The sequence below is a fragment of the Acinonyx jubatus genome, chromosome B1, assembly GCF_027475565.1.
Source record: "Acinonyx jubatus isolate Ajub_Pintada_27869175 chromosome B1, VMU_Ajub_asm_v1.0, whole genome shotgun sequence".
Lineage (NCBI taxonomy): Eukaryota > Metazoa > Chordata > Mammalia > Carnivora > Felidae > Acinonyx > Acinonyx jubatus.
The window spans coordinates 181680933-181698746 of NC_069382.1; the positions used below are offsets into that span (position 1 = coordinate 181680933).

At 46.9% G+C, this 17814-nt stretch overlaps 1 long non-coding RNA gene across 1 annotated transcript; it reads right to left on the reverse strand.

The window, feature by feature from the left end:
- Positions 1-6932: 6932 nt before the first annotated feature.
- LOC128314257 (uncharacterized) lies at positions 6933-17601 on the reverse strand. The gene is made up of 3 exons (XR_008295751.1): positions 17371-17601; positions 15971-16252; positions 6933-7173 (listed from the first exon to the last, which is right to left on the reverse strand). It is a non-coding gene; the product is annotated as an uncharacterized LOC128314257 (long non-coding RNA).
- Between the last annotated feature and the right edge of the window lie 213 nt (positions 17602-17814).

Genomic DNA, 17814 nt, shown 5'->3' on the forward strand with positions numbered 1-17814 from the left:
ATTGCTTGGTTGACACCTCCCAGTTAGGACAGGCAGTTCCAGTCATATAGTCCCTTGATGTCCCGTGGTCACAACTCAGTTTCCACCAAAGCCCAGTTATATGCCAGCGGCTGTGTTTTGAATGGCCTATAGTTCTCTGTGGTTGCCTTCATGGCCTCCTCCCTAAACTCTAGGGGTTTGTGTCGTGTCCCTACTATCAGGACGAGCGATTCCACAAAGATCTTTCTCTTGCACAAATACCTCTAGTGACATGGGACTTCTTGGTCACATAGCATGAACAACAAGGATGCTTAGGCTACGGCGTAGTCCTTCTTCAGAACCCTTCTGTCCTCTGGGCCCCGCTCAAAGCTAGAAGCTTTCCAGCGCACCTGATGAATTGGATCGCATCACTTTTCTCAAGTGTGAAACGCGCTGCCTCCGGGACCCAAAGGCCTAACAAGTTTGCGTTTCCTTCTTAGCGGTAGGAGGTCCCCTCCTGCCTCGAACCACTGAACGGCTGTAAAGTTCGCCAATGTAACAGACCCCAGATCCTTTATGGGTCTTATCTCCCATTCCCGGTAGCATTCTTCTTGTTCATTGGGCCCAATTTGTATGATATCACTGATGCAACAAACCAATGGGTTGTTCTTGAGGCCGTCCACATAGCCCAGGTCCCTTCGGACTATATGAGGACAGAAAGCAGGCTAGTCTGGGGGCAAACCGTGAGTATAATTCCAGAGCAAAATTGTGACTATGCCATCGTCCATCTTGTGCAAAAGCACACCGCTTCTGACCGTCCGTCTTGATGGGTGTGGAAAAAACCACATCCACCGTAATAACAGCCACCTACCATATTCCCAAGGTCATGTAAGTTTGCTCTAGTAAATATATCGTATATGGTATATTAGCTGAAATTGAGGCTATTACCTTGTCAAGTTTGTGATGGTCCCTTTTCATCCACCTAGATCCGTCTGATTGTTGCAGGGGCTAGACTGGGGAAGTGAACCGAGGGATGATAGGGACCATCACCTACATCACCTACACCTAGGCCTTTGAAGATGGCACTAATCTTAGCCATCCCCCTCTCACAAGATTAGACAGACCGACAGGCAAATAGGTTGATATTTATGTTTATAAAAATTTATGTCAAATATGTGTATATTCTTTACCATCATGTCGTGGCAGGAGTGAGGGGTTGCTGAAATTTCAGGGGCTTCCACTTGGTGTTTACAGATCAAGAAGCCAATGTGAAGTCTCTGACAATCGCTAAGTACGTCCATGCACATTATGTACATTTGACCAGAGAAATTGCCCAGTGGACCCACTGTGGAACAGACCTGCCCCGAGATTCCGTTTATTACCGACGTCATATGTCTTCTCTAATAGTGTTGATTTATGACTCTGGGTGTCAGGGTCGATCTAGACCTTGTGCCCAAAAGCCCTTGAAATCTCTGGGTTCTCCTTTCCCCAAGTTACCTGCACTAACGGACATAGATGCTTTCAGGAAGGACTGACATCTACTCGGTGATTGTAGGCTCTGTCTTCACGAGGACTTGGCTGCTCGTTCAGTCAGTGAGGTTCTGGGTCTGAGATGCGGCTCTGGTCCGGAAACTGGGCAAAGGATCATGACTTTCCACCAAGGCAGCTGACCTTGGTCTTTCTGTATCCATCCTGGATCCCTTGTTCACACATACTAAACAACACCCTTATTGGCCGTGCATCCATCTCGCCCCCAGAAACACGATGTTCTGTGGGCCAAACAGTGGAGGTGAAGGCCTGGCGTAACTGAGGCAACGGGTCGCTCAAATAATTCACACTAATAGCCTGAGATTGCCTACATCTGACTCAGTCCTCACAGGCTGGCAGTGCTGTAAATCCGCAAGTTCCGGCTGGAGAATGGAGTCAGGAGGCTGTCTGCAGACTTTAAACAAAACAGGACAGCTTTAGAAGTCACTTTGAAAGTCTTTACATATGTTAATAGAGGGTCACCAAGAGGGTGCGTTGGGACCATCAGGCCTGGGGCAAGTTCAGAGAAATCCTTGTTATGGGGTCGAGTTGGGTTAACTAGGTTTTCCGTCATCTCCCCAGAACTATTTCAGCTTCTACCTCAGCAAAGGGAGAAATGACTCAGCGTACATCCAATTAATTTGCTAGGAGCTACATGAAAACCCTGAGGTTTGTGTTTTTGCCTCTTAATAGTCTGACAGTTGTGCTAAAATCTTTTCAGAACCACCTCTGGAGTGTATATTAAGCTTCCTGCCACCTTCTTGGGGGAAGATTAAAGCAAAGATTGTTTTCCTCTGTTTTGTGGGGAGGTGGAGGGAAGGTGTGTGGAGGGGGTGTTTGACTGAAGTTCGAGAAGAATTTTATCTTTGTTTCTTCAAAAAGTTGCTTTCAAATGAAACCTAGGTATGCCACTCCTTTTCTTCCCACCCGAGGAAGTCCGTCTCATGGCCTTTCGGGCCTGGAGGGAGTTGCCCTGGCCACCGCGGAGCCCTGGGGCCCTCCAGGGCTGCTGATAACTGGGTCGGTGCCTTTAGGAATCCAGACAGCGGGAGAGGACGCTGGAGTGAGCCGTGCCCCACAGCATCCGCTCTGCTCCCCACCAGACCCTATGAAGGGCTCTTTGTCCCTTCCCCAGCCATCACCCACTGGCCAGTCCCCTCCAGACCAAACAGACGGTGGACAGTGGGCGACAATGGGAAAGGGCATGACTTCTGTCACTGAGCCTTTTCCCGGAGGGGCAGGTGGCTCTCACAGAGCAGCACAGCGGAAATTCTCAAATCCAAACTTCTGATAAAAAGTCATTTCCAGAAAGACAAACACTCCATGATTCCACTTATATGAGGGATCCAAAAAAGTCAGATTCGTAGAAAGAAAGAACAACGGTGGTTGCTGGGGTTGGGGGGAGGGGAGGTGGGGAGGGATGTAGAGTTTCAGTTTTACAAGATGAACAGCGCTGGAGGGGGTGGGGCCGGGGGGGGGGTGAATGAAGAGGTGAAACAAACAGGGATTGGGGGGCAGTCAGAACATTCTGCAGAAAACCACATTAATGGATACACGTCATTCTATGTCTGTCCAGACCCACAGAGTGCACACCACCAATTGTGAGCACGGTGTGATCTGTGCCCTTGGGGGCCATTATCACGTGTCAGGGGAAGTTCATCATTTGTAACCAAGGTACCACTCTGCTGGGGGGTGTGGATGAGCGGGGGAGATATGCGTGTGCAAGGGCGGGGGTACGTGGAAATCTCTGTGTCATCCCCTGACTTTTACTGTGAACCTGAAAGTGCTTTAAAAAATAAAGTCTTGGGGCACCTGGGTGGCTTGGTCGGTTAAGCGGCCGACTTCGGCTCAGGTCACGATCTCGCAGTCCGTGGGTTCGAGCCCCGCGTCGGGCTCCATGCTGACAGCTCAGAGCCTGGAGCCTGTTTCAGATTCTGTGTCTCCCTCTCTCTCTGCCCCTCCGCTGTTCATGCTCTGTCTCTCTCTGTAAAAAAGTCTTAATTTAAGAGTTCTGGAGATCCGTTTCACGACAGTGTATCGATATGCGTAAGACTACTGAGCTCTTAAAGATGGTTAAGATGGTAAATGTTTTGTTTTAAGTTTGAATGGTCACGGTGAAAGGTTTCTTTTCAGTTTATTTATTTATTTTGAGAAAGAGGGAGCACACGTGGGAGAGGGGCAGAGAGAGAGGGAGAGAGGGGATCCCAAGCAGGTTTCACGCTGTCAGCCCAGAGCCTCCTGGTGGGCTCGATCTCGTGACCGTGAGATTATGAACCGAGCTGAAATCTAAGAGTCAGATGCTTAACCAACTGAGCCCCCCCGGGTGCCCCAGGATGGTAACCTTTAAGTTATGTGTTTTTCCACGCACAGCCTCCCCACACTGTCCCCACCCCCAGCAGAGTGGTACCTTGGTTACGACCGATGAACTTCCCCGGACACATCATGATCGCCCCAAGGGCACGGATCACATCGTGTTCACAATTGGTGGTGTGCACTCTGTGCTTCTGGACAGACGTAGGCTGACAGGTGTCAGTGAATATGGTTTTCTACAGAATAAAAGATATCTTTAGAAGTCATTGAATCCTCACTTACTGCAAACCCAGGTGGCCCCAAAGGGTTAACAATAGAACACGCATATATATAAACAAGGCCGGGTGTTCAAGGCATGTCCGTTTACACGCTCCACACGTGAATGTGTATACTCAGGCTGTGTAATACTTTCAGGAGACAGGTGTTCTGAGCGTCCCAAAGCCAAATGGAGAAAAATTGTTTGGGGGACCGGAAATCTGTGCCCCTATGTCCAAGAGAGAGGAAGGAGGCCCTGGAGCTCCTGGGTGGCTCAGTCGGTTGAATGTCCGACTTCGGCTCAGGTCATGATCTCACGGTTGGTGAGTTCGAGCCCCACAGCTCTCTGCTGTCAGCACAGGGCCGGCTTCAGATCCTCTGTACCTCCCCTGCTCTCTCTCTCTCTCTGTCTCTCAAAAATAAACATTTAAAAACAGAAAGGAAGGCGGAGGCCCTGAGAGAGGGGAGGGTGAGCTCTAGTTGAGCTGGGGCGACTGGAACAGAGGGAAATGAGAACCCACCAGAAGCCGATTGCAAAGGGAGAGAGGAGAGGCCTTGCCCTTCATGGAAGCTTCTTGTCCTCTCGGAGCAGAGGAGCCACATTCACGTATAGCGCTGACCCTCTGTGCAGTTTTGGAGGACGCATCTGCAGTGTGGGCTTTTGTGAAGATGTGGATTATTAAGATGCAAATTAATAATCATAATTCCTGGGCCCCGTAACAGCACCTCTTCCTGAAAGGTCTCAAAGAGCTTTACTATTTACTGTTCCACACAAAATGCTGCTTTCTCCAGTAACACTGTGAGGGATAAATGGCCACAAAACCGATATAAAAAGAAAACGTTTTAAATACAGTCACTATCGCAGGTGCATTTTGGATGGGAAATGTATTTGGTCAGATAAATTGTTATCAGCTAGGCTGTCCCTACTTTTCTCCCTTTTTAAGCCACCATAAAAACCCAGAGTAAGTTACCATGAAAAGCTATAATAATGCTAATTTTGTTCCCATTTCCTGGCTTTTTCCACTAGACTCGAGGCTCTTTAATATGACTTTAAAATTTTTTCCCATTAATAATACCCTTTCTTTTGGGCTCTGCTCTTTTGAAGTGGTATTATTATTTCCCTCTATGACTGACGGTGGCATATTTGCTGTTTAAAATCAACTCCTAATGCATGAAAGCACATCCCCAAGGGCCACGCTGTCTACCCTGAAGTTTAAAAGCTTCCAAAAATGAGTGGGGCCGCGTCCTTCTGAATGGAAACGTCCGGGACAGCTTGCCCCGAAACCTCTGTGGGAACAGGCACATCTGGAGCATGGGGCGCATCGAAATGAGCAGGCGTGTGTCTCATCTGCCACTTGCTGTCCACAGTCCTGGGAACAGCCCAGGTGCAAGCGGTCCCCACACGTGCGGGGGCACCCACCGAGGGCAGCCATTTTCCCGCACACGCCTACCCTCGGCCCCCTCCCACCTCCCCAGCAGGGGAACAGCCCCTTTTCCTCCAGAAGGGGTTCCCCAAGGGTACACAGATGCTGAGCCGGGGTGTCGAGGGAATCTGAAGGCTGAATTTGACGAGCCTGGTCAGCATCCAACTTAGAAGTGAGACTTACGTCAGCTCACCTCTGTTGGGCCTGGTCCTGTCTTCAGAGGCCTTGAAGGACCAGTGCGCGTGACTTAGAGCAACCCCCCCCCCCCCCCCAAGCCAGGAAACAAGTTTGCTACCTTAATGCACTCAGCTTGCTCAGTGGAACAAAAGCTGTTTACTGAGTAAATGAACGAACGAGTAAATGAAAGATAGAGAGATGATTCGCGTTAAGCCCCAGCACAACCCTAAGAGGTAGACACTATCATTATCCCCATCCTGTAGATGAGAAAACTATGGATCAGAGAAGGTAAGCCCTTGCCAAGATCGCGGAGCTGGCTCGTGACAGAGCTAAGATTCGAATCGTTGTCTTATTCCAGACCCTGAGATTCTTCTCCTCTGACTTTGTGCTCATGCCCGTCAGCCGAATTCCCACCTCTACGTCCACTTGGTTTGGGGACCATCTTGAAGGTTTTTTACGGCTTGGCCGCCAGTGTATGAAAATAGTCAAGTGACGTAGATAATAATAACTGAACGCTTACATAGCACTTACTCCGCGCCAGGCACCGTTCTAAGCGCTTTGTGTGTATTAATTAATTAAATCTTCACAACCCTCCCATGAAGTAAGGTGAGAACCTGCCTTTACACGCGAGGACAACGAAGACAGATATATCCGTGCCTGCAAGTGGGAAAGACTAGATTCCAGGCTGGACACTTTGGTTCCTGAGTTCATGCTCACAAGCTTTGTGGTGTCGATTGCGATAGAGGGGCATGTGTTCCTGAATATTCTTGTTTTTTCCCTCTGACGCCTGGTGGGTCTGAGGAGTGTCAGGGCCATGCCAGCATCGCCCCGGCAGGAAAGAGATGCCACGTTCCCACGGACAATTGAGAATTTAATCAAGAGATGATTTACAAAAGTGTGGGTGGGGGTTAAAGGAAGCCCGCCCGTGAGGGATGATTAAGGACTTGACTTGAACAACAGCGGTTGCGACCCACATCGGAAAGGGTAAGGTCAGAGGATGGTTCTGGAACCCAGAGGGAGAGGAAGTTAAAAGGGAGGGACACCAGGCAAGAGTACCGCCACCGCTGTCCTGCGGCCCAGCAGTGAGGGAAATAATCCGGGGAAATAAACACCTGGATTCCTTTTCCCTACCACCAGCCCCGGGGGTGGCTCCTCCTACTGGCTGAACCCCAGTGGAAGCAAGCGGGTCTCCTCAGCCTCCTGGAGCTCAGGGCAGGGTGAGGAAGGCTGGCGTTGTGATCCATACAGGCTGCTAAACAAAAATATCTACAGACAGGTGGCTTAAACGGCAAATATTTATTGTTCGTGGTTCGGGAGGCTGGTGAGTCCAAGATCAGGGGGGCTGGCAGATTCGGTATCTGGTGAGAGCCCGATTCTTGGCTCTCAGATGGCCATCTTCTCGCTGTGTCCTCCCATCGTAGGAGAGGAACAAGGGTTTATCAGGACGCTGACCCCATTCCTGCGGGCTCAACCCTCACGACGTTCTCACCTCCCAAAGACGTCACCTCCTAACACCATCACACTGGGGAGTAGATTCAACATGTGAGTCTTGGGGGGGGGGGTGCACATTACAGCACATTACAGTTATGGCAGCGGGAATGTGGGGCTGGAGGGGCAAACCAGACATTCAGCACAGTAAGATAAATTCATTACTTAAAAAAGCCTTCTATCATTGCAAAGACAAAACAGGGCCACCTGGGTGGCCCAGCTGGTTAAGCGTCCGACTTCGGCTCCGGTCATGACCATGATCTCACAGCTCATGAATTCCAGCCCCTCCTTGGGCTCTGTGCTGACAGCTCAGAGCCTGCCTGGACGCTGCTTCAAATTCTGTGTCTCTCTTTGGCTCCTTCCCTGCTTGCCCTCTTGTCTTTCTCTCTCTCAAAAATAAACATTAAAAAAAAAATTTTTTTTAAGAGAAAACAAAGCAAAACTTTGGAAACCATTCCTCTGGTCCAATCCCAGGATTTCACAAGTGAGGAAACAGAGGTGGAAAATAGTGTCTTGAACTGATCCAAACTGCAAACCTCAAACCCTAGTCAACTGAGTACAAATCCCTGATTTGTCCTCAGGAATATCCTTCTAACTTTTTCTTGAGGTCATACTTCAGAGACATACACTCCTTTAAGCATTGGTGTTCCCAACCACTTGCTGATTTTTCATGAGAGGTCCCTTAAATCACCCGCTGTAACCCACTGCCTGGCCACTCCGAGGCCTCTGAATTTACAGTTCCAGTTAAAGTCACGTCCGTGAAAGGGGAGGGAACAAAGAACTCTCTCATCCCTTCAAGCCCCCAAATTGATTTGGCACTCGAAGTCACTCTTATATTTTATACTGAGTCTTCTGAATCAGTTCATTGAATTTTAGCTGTAGCTATATAAAATCCTCTCCAGTGAAATTATTTGGCCATATTGCGGATGGTTCTGCCATGATCTATCAATGCCACTAACTATCAGCAATAAAAAAAAAAAAAATCCTCCTTCTTCTCTTTTCATTATAATGAATTTTCTAAACTCGAATTGAACCTTGGAAGGTGCATTACTGGAGTTTTAATTTTTAAAACGTAGCATTTTGTATTCGTTATATAAAACACACAAGATGGGTGATGGCAAATTCTGAATGTTTTTTGTGCTGTAGAAAGGTTGCTGGGGAGATTTGGAAAAGCTTGGCTTGGATTTCTGGGGAGGAAAGGATGGGTTTGGGGACGGCTCGGGGCAGTCCAGTTGGATTGGGACACCTGTGGTTTAGTGCAGGTCAGGGCAACGGAGTTTAAGCAAAGGGCAGGCGTGAAAACCTGGCTGGAGTTATTTCAATGCATTAAATGTATCCGACGGTTGCAAAAATATATATTTCCAGGTCAGAGCTATGGAAGCCAACGTTAGAAAAGGCTTACAACATGGCTTTGGTGGAGGAAGCAGATGATATCACAAAGAGGAAACAATTCACAGTTCGGGGAGGACAAGCTATGAGTGCAGATGAATACTCAGACACCACAAATATTTCTGCGTTAAAAACCCAAGTCCCGTACTCTAGGAGGGCATCTGGAGTTGCATTACATGAGATTTTTTAATGAGATTCAAAAATTTTTTAATGTTTCTTTATTTTTGAGACAGAGCTTGAGCGGGGGAGGGGCAGAGAGAGAGGGAGACACAGAGTCCGAAGCAGGCTCCGGGCTCCGAGCTGTCAGCACGGAGCCCGACGCGGGGCTCGAACTCACAAACCGTGAGATCATGACCTGAGCCGAAGTCGGACGCTTACCCAACTGAGCCACCCAGGTGCCCCTAATGAGATTTTTAAGACAAACCTTTAGGTAATGACGAAGCTGGAGTTCATATTAACTTGCTCAGTAAAACGACAGACAGGAAGCTCTCCCACCCCTTACTGGGATAAAGTGACTACATATTTACAGTGCTGTGGTCTTTTTAGACAGACATTTAATATATGTGTTCCCTCCGTAGGGGAAAGCCCATCAGCTAGGCGATATTTTATCCTCTCATTGTCTATTAAAGGATATACGATGACATTTTAACCAATGGAAAGCCACGCAGAAAGATGAAAAAAAAAAAAACAAACAAACTTCAGAAAGCACTCTGTCTTTGTTGCAACATTTGCATTACTTTTGACACTGGAGGGGGGTGGGGAGAACCAAGATGTTTCAATAGAAAAAATGTTAGGTTGGAATGATAGAAAAAGTGAAGTAAAAAAGACAACAGATACTCCGTATTCGTTTCGGTTCTTTGGTTGCAAGCAACGGCAACTGACTTGATAATTAACAAAGAGGATTTATGGGAAGGATGCTGGGGACTCACAGAAGCTCTAGGAGGCTGGAGAGCTGGCTGGGGAGCGGGACTGACAACCAAGCCCTGACACCCGCCTCGTAGGGGGTTTGGTCACTGTGCCGGGTAGAGTAGGTGCTCCGTGTGTGTGTCTACACCTCTTGCTTACAATCCGCAGTCCAAGAAGAGAAGGTAACTGGCCAAGCACGGGCTCGTGCCCACTTCAGCCTGTATTAGGTCAGGGACAGACAGGGTCCGACTTCAGAGTAAAGTCTCCCGGAATGACCATTCAAGTGGCAATTCCCTAAAAGCGGTAGGAGATGCTTTGGCACAACCCCCCAATAGCACATGTGGTACAGAACACAAAAGAAAAACAAACAAAAAAACATGTTCGTACTTCCCTTTTCTCAAAAATATTTTATCACTCAAATCCTGTATTTTCCTGTGGAAAGGTACTTGACACGTTCCCTCTTTTTTTTTCCAGAAGAGTGATCCTCAAATGGCCTTTTCCCCTTTCTTCTAGAATAATAATTCGCAGCACCACCGGTGCATTGGTTTTCCAGAGCTGCCATGATGGATTACCACCGACCGAGGTGGCTTAAAAAACACAAGTCTGAAATGGAGGCTTTGGCAGGACGGTGCCCATTCGGAAGGCTCCAAGGAAGAATCCTTCCTTGTCTCTCCCTAGTTTCTGGTGGTTGCTGGCAATCCTTGGTGTCCTGTGGCTTGTTGATGCGCCACCACATTTTCCGCCTCCGTCCCCACCATGACTTCTCCCCATGTGTCTCTGTGTCTCTCCTCTTCTTAGAAGAACACTGGTGTTCTGAGAACACCAGTAATACCAAATTGAGGGCCCATCCTAATCTAGTAGGGTCTCATCTTAACTCATCGTATTTGCAAAGACTCTAATGGCGAATGAAGTTATTTTCGGAGGTTCTGGGTGGACGTGACCGTGGGGGTGGGGCGACACTATTCAACTCAGGGCACCCAGGAATTACAAATTCTCAGAAACGCACATTGTAAGCACCCCCCTCCCCCCAGACCTACTGAGTCACAAACTTTGGGAGCGGAGCCCAGAAATCATGTTTACACAAGATGTCCAGGGGATTTGAAGCCCTCTGAAGGGTGAGGACCAATGTCCCAGGGGGAGCTGCACATGTCTTTCCCACTGCAGCACTTGGTGCTCATAGAAAACATATGGAACATTGTCATTTCAAGGGAGGGATGAGGGTCTACGGGAGAGGGAACGTCATAGCAGGGTAGCAGGGTAGTAGGAATATGGGTCTGTAGTTTGAAGGAAGCGTGGACCTACACTTGAGCTCTGATAATTTGCCAGTGGTTGGAAGGTACCACTGGCACGTACTCATACTGACCCCACATAACGATCATCACATTCATAATTATCATCATCCACTCACATCACATACGGCAGAAAACCGAAGTCATCACATAGAGGACCTCAGAAGTTGTTTATTGGAGTCAGGTGATGGTTCTTCTACCTTGGCAATAGATTTAATCTCTATAAACTATATTTTTAGTCCTTAATGTTGTCTCTTTCCTCCAGAGAAATTAAGGCTTTCTTAATAGCCAAAGGAAAACTAAATAATATTCTTTCTTAAGATTTCTGAACTCTTAAGATTCCTCCGGATTCTGGCTCTCTGTCATTTCTCTGTAATGCCAGTCATTGACGCACCGTGCAGACCCTCTCTCAGAGGTTGGCTGAATTGAATTTACACTATTTGAGGATCTTGGTTCACAGGGACCGTGTCTGTTTCACCATGATTAAACTTCATATCAATCAATCCATCAGTCAGCAAGACATTTCAAGCATGTTCTCTGTACTCCAACACTATGTTAGGTATTTTTAGAAAGGCATATGAAGGCACATACGGACATATTAAATACCCCCTTACACGCGCCTCCCCTCCTACACATAGACTCCTTAAGAAGGCAGGGTAGTATTTAGGAAATAGTTTGAATTTGGGGTCTGGAAGACCTTGGATGTGCTAGCTAACGAACCTCCCTCTTTCTGCTTCAAAACAGCCTGTGACAGAGACATTTACTGTTCAACTGAATGCCATGTACTCCCCCCTATGACCCTGCCCCCTGCCAGTCAGGCAGTCACATGACTAATTCTGACCAATAGGTGTGAGAGAAGTGATGTGCGTCACTTCCTTTGCAGAGCATTTCAAACCCAGCGTGTGACCCTCCAGCTTTTTGCTGCCTCGTCTTCAGAAAGCTCTGGAGCCATGTATCGAGGCAGGGCAACAACTGCAACCTCTAACGGCCCGAGTCTTTGTGTGGCCAAGTGGAGTAGAGCCTCCTGCTTGCTTACAAGAACTGAGCAAGAAATGAGTCATTGTTGGTTAAGCCACTGAGATGTGGGTTTTTAAATGTCACTGCACCATTGCCTAGTTTATGCTCACTAATAGAGCCGCTGATCTACCGTCGATCAAGAGTTCTTCTCCCGGGACTCAGAGTCTTGAGCGGGTGCCTCTATGCATGAGTAAATGCTTGGAGAACATTCGCCATCCCCACAGTTTGTTCATTAGACTGTTCCTGCAACAAAACTGGACACCACAGTACTCCCTGTCCGGCCACCCAGGGTTCTCTTTATTCCCGTCCATTTCCTCGTCAAGTTCCCAGAGTTTTGTCAACTCTGTGGGTCTCTTCATATTCCTTGAATAAGTTCCCCTTTGCTTAATTTAGCCAAGGTCTGTTTCTTTTGTACTCGGCAAGGCTCCTCTCCTTGGCCTCGGCACCACTGATAATGGGACTTTGAAAACACCCACCCGTGCCCCTGATGACACCACTCCTGCCATAGACACTGCCCACTGCATCCCAGAAATTATCTCAGGGACCAGGCCCAAGCAGGGGGTTATAATTAGACATGCTTATCTTCTTCCCCTGGGAGACCATCAGGACCAATCTCACTACCTCAGACACCCCCCAAAAGTGCCAGCCTCCCAGACCATTCCTGACTCATCTGATGCCCACACAGCCCTGGGTATTTCTTAGTGTTGCTCATGCTGCCCGCCCTTCCCAACCCTCAGGTTCTTCCAGTACACCTCTAAAACTCATGGTTGATCAGCAGCAAAATCCCCACTGTCCCCAGCCGTTTCTCTTGTTACAGCCTGCCTTTCCCTGTGAATGTGGTTTCCCTAAAGCCCTCTCCAATCATCACTGGCTTTCTCCTGGAGGCGCAGGGCACTGCCCTCAATTCTCCTTCTAGACCACTACCTCCTATCCCACCCCTGCCTCCCCATCCTGCACACGATCCAGCTCAGTGGGAGCGCACAGACCCACTCCTTTCCTATTGTGCCTATCTACCAGCCTCCAAGACATGTCTCCTTATTCAGGGAAGAGGAGAACTAGGTTGGCCCGTGGTGTTTTTGTTCCAGCACTCCTTGTCAGCATTCTTGGAGGCTTCACTACCTATGTAGATGGCTCATCCCAACACTCTGGCCTCTCGGTTCCTATCCTCCATTTGTCTTTTTTCTCATCTCATCTCAGCTACCCATTCCCAGAATCATGTTCTAGACTCCTACATGATCAATAACTCCACCTTCTCCAAAATCTCTATTTCAAAAAGCATCCCACTTTCTAATTACATCCTCCCATCTTTCCAGCTCATTCTTTCTATTATTCTAACTCCAACCAGACCCTTCAGTTCCCTTGACCCTACACAGTCTTCGCTGTCCATCACTTGCTTTCTGTTTCTACGTCCCTCCTTACCCATCCCTATAGCCCCTCTGGAGAAGCATTGCAGAGGTTAGCAGCACAGGCTCAGACTCAGACTGCCAAGGTCAAATCCTGGCTCTGTCACTTATTAGCTATGTGTCCTTAGATAAGTTACTCAATCTTCTGTGTCTCAATTCATCATCTATAAAATGGGGGATGGGGGTGCAAACAATAGTATCTATCTTTCTAATAGGGTTGTTGTAAAGATTAAATGGGTTAATATTTAATATTAATATTTAATATACAGGTGCTTACATGTGTCTGGTATGTAGGAGCCACTATGTAAGTGCATGTGAAATAAATTTGTAACACTCCTCAAGCATTTCTTTTAAATGCATCTCATTCTCTCCGTCTTACCCACTTGGCAAAAACCAAACTCTTGGATAAACCCTATTCCCCATGTGCTCCATATAACCAGGTACAAATGGCTTGAGAAAAACACACAGCAATAGTTTACTCTAAATTTATAAATGTATAACCACATACCTCGTGTGGGCTCAGAATTCTGCCTCATTCCCTAAAGAATAAATTCTTCGACTCTATTTTTAAAGCATTCTCCTCTCTCTGTAAGTCTTTAATATCCCTACCTAACCTTTAGCTGATGACCTTCTTTCTCCTTTCATGGAGAAACCAAAACAGTTACAGAACTTTCTCATATTTCAACCACAATATCAACCAATCCATTTGCATTTCTATCTACCTACTCTTCTGTCTCAGGCCAACCCTTCCTCTTGGGCACTGGCGCTCATCCCCTCCTCTCTACTCAAAGACTTGCTCTATGCAAGTATTTTCTTCCTCCACTGGAATATAAATTTCTCCCCATCAATGATGGGCATTCCCATTGTGTAAAAACATGCTCTGATATTGCTCATCTTTTTAAAAAAACTGAAAACCTCCCTTACCTGAAGCCCCTGCTGACCCATTTCTCTCCTGCCCTTTTAAGCAAAAGTCTTTGCAAGAGTTGTCTATCTCAGCTGCCTCTGCTTTTTCATCACTTCTCTTCTCCTCTCTACTGCACTGAACTTGCTCTTGTCAAGGTTGCCCAAGACTTCTGCACTGGCCAAAGTCAGTGCACCCTCGTCCTACTTGACCAACAATACCAGCAACTTGGTGAACACCGCCTTATTCTTGAAACATCTTTTCCCCGGCCTCCAGGACATGCCAGCCTTTCGTGTTTCTTCTCGCACTGGTCAACTCTTTTCTGTCTCTTTTGCGGGTCTCTCTTCTTCCTGACCTCTGCAAGTTGAGAGTCCCAGGTCCCATTCAGTCTCAGGATTCTAAATACCAACTGTACATTGATGACTCTTAAACTTGTACTTTTACCCCTCTCCCCTGAAATCAAGACTCGTATATCCACCAGCTTAACTAAAATCTATATTTTGATTTCTAAATAGTCACCCTGGGCTTAGAATATCTAAAGCATGTTTTTACACAATGGGAATGCCCATCATTGATGGGGAGAAATTTATATTCCAGTGGAGGAAGAAAATACTTGCATAGAGCAAGTCTTTGAGTAGAGAAGAGGGGATGAGCGCCAGTGCCCAACATAATTCTCTATTTTTACCACCCTACCCCCAAACCTGCTCCTCTTGTATCTTTTCCATTCCAGCAAATGGTAGCATTGTTGATGCAGTTGGCCGGGTCAAAAATCTTGAACTCAGCCTTAATTCTGCTTTTCCTCTCGCTTCGATATCCAGTCTATCAGCAAGTCTTCTGGGACTAACTTTAAAATACATCCAGAATCTAACATATTCTTGCATGCCCCTTGCTGCTACTCCACTCTAACCCACCATTGTCTCTCACCTGGATAACTGAAGGGGTCTCCCAGCTGGTCCCCCTCCTTCCACCTAAACTGCTTCTTTCCTCTCATTCATTTTTCACACAGCAGCCAGCCTGTGTGATCCTTCTGACACCTGAGCCATTTCATGTTACCCTTCTACAAGAGCTTCTCATCACATTTGGAGTGACGTATAAAGACCTAACCATGACTTTCAAGGCCCCTGGTAATCTGACTGTATCCCTGTTTCCATTAACTGCCTGTTTATTGTTCATTCTTCTTTAGACACATCCCCAGAATCTTTGACCTCTCTGTTAACCTTCAGACAAGACACACTATGTATATTCCATATCGAGGCCTTTGTCCCCATGGTTCTAGGGGTCTGTCTAGAGTGCACCTCCCCCCCACACACACACACACCCATCTTTGTCATGGTTCAACCTCTCTCCTCATTCCAGTCTCTGTTTAAATGTCATTTCCTAGACCATGGCATCTAACACAGCCCGCTCCCTATTCCAGTCACTCTCGGTTGTAGACAGTTTCTGACAATGGCTGCCATCAATTCTGCCCATCAGGAGATGGAGTCTTTTTGCCCACCCTTGAATAGGGGCTGGTCTTGTGACCTGCTTTGGCCAACAGAACACAGAGGAAGTGGCAGTGTGCCAGTTCCAGGACCAGTCTTTAGCAAGCCTGGAAACTTCCAGGCTGTTTTCTCTGGGCAGGCTGGCTGCCATACTATAAAGAAAATCAAGCTAGACTACTGAATGATGAGGCACCATGTAAAGAGAGAAAGAGAACACATGGAGGTCCATGGAGGCACCAAATACATGAATGAATTCTTGGTTTTCTCAGCTCATTTGGCCAGTGAATGTGGCCAAGCGGTTGACCCCAATGGGTCAAACGAGCTGGCTGAACCATCCCCAAATTTCTGATGCACAGAATCACAAAAAATAATAAATCCTTTAAGACCACTAAATTTGGGGATAGTTTGTTACAAGGCAATAAATAACAGAAAATATTTTCCTTACTCTGTGCTATCTATAGACAAAATGTGTCCTCCCCAGATTCGTATGTTGAAAGCTGTTCTCCATTATGATGGGGAGGTGAGACCTCTGGAAGGTGATTGGGTCATGAAGGCAGAGCTCTCACAAATGGGGTTAGCCTCTTATAAAAGAGATCCCACAGAGCTCTCTTGTTCTTCCAGCGAGTAAGGACACAGCAAGAAGGCTGCTGTTACAAACCAGCAAGTGGGCTCTCACCAGACATTGAATCACCAAGCACCTTGATCTTGGACTTCCCAGCCTCCAGAACTGTAAGAAATAAATTTCTGTTGTTTATGAGCCACTCCAGCAATGGTATTTTGCTACTCCATATTATGGTGTTTTGTTAAAGTAGCTTGAACAGACTAAGACACCGCTTAGTTTTCTTCATAGTAATTATCTCAGTAAGAAATTACACAATTATTAGTTTTTCTATCTACTGTTTATCATCTGTCTGCCTCCAGAATATAAACCTATAAGGAAAAGGACTTTGTCTTGTTCACCACAGCATTTCCAGCATTTGGAACAATCTCTGGCCTATTTTAGGACTCAATAGATATTTGTTGATAAATTAATATACCAAGAACCCTAACTGATACATGAGGCTTACTTTTCTACAAGAATCATATCTATCCTCATGGAAACATTTTCCTTCAAATCTTAACATCCAATGACATTGGCCTTTTATTTTTATTTTATTTTTAATGTTTATTTTTATTTTTGAGAGAGAGAGAGAGAGACAGAGTGCAAGCAGAGAGAGAGAAGGAGACACAGAATCTGAAGCAGGCTCCAGGCTCCAAGCTGTCAGCACAGAGCCTGATGTGGGGCTCAAACTCACGAACTGTGAGATCATGACCTGAGCCCAAGTGGAACGCTTAAACGACTGAGCCACCCAGGTGTCCCTGCATTTGTCTTTTTTTTTTTTTTTAACGTTTATTTATTTTTGAGAGACAGGGAGAGACAGAAAATGAGCAGGGGAGGGGCAGAGGGAGAGGGAGACACAGAATCTGAAACAGGCTCCAGGCTCTGAGAGTCAGCACAGAGCCTGATGCGGGGCTTGAACTCGTGAACTGTGAGATCATGACCTGAGCCGAAGTTGGACGCTTAACCGACTGAGCCATCCAGGCGCCCCTACGTTTGTCTTTTAAATCCGAGATCTCTATTAGGTTGCTAGGGAAACATCAGGTTGTTGTTTTTTTTTTTAATTCCAGAAAATACTTTGGGCCAAGATCTGCACTGCATTTTAAGCTGACTTGGGCATTGTTACCACTCACTGGATAGTGCAGAGCAATCCTGTGGGTTGGTTAATGACAAAGTACCACTTTGTCCCCTTATCTTCTCAGGACAGACTTCTTGTGCTACCCAGCCCCTCCCATTTAAATACATACATGTCACCAATTTAGGACAGAATATCCAAGCAGGGCTGATAGTTCTTATTAATTCCTGCAATCCCACCAATTTTTCCATCAGGGCAACATGAGAACAGCCCCTTCTGTGTTAGTCATCGAAGATCATTTTCTGGTATGTTTCCTCCCTGACTCACTGGCCCTCACCCCACATAAGATAGCGGACATCGCCACATTGGGCAATGCCTTTCTCAGAAATAGGTTTACTGTGACTTCCTTCATGCCTGGTTGGAACACGGAGTCATAATTAGAATGAGGCTCGTCTCCCAGGTCATTGTTCTAATGGTTCTAAATTGGTTCCCACTATGCCATTTCTTTCTACATGAATAGGACCTTTGCCTTTCTGATTGCAGACACGTAAGACTGACCACCAGGTCCCTGACACGTCCCTGTGACTACCATTTTCCCTGGTGTCTTTGGGTACTC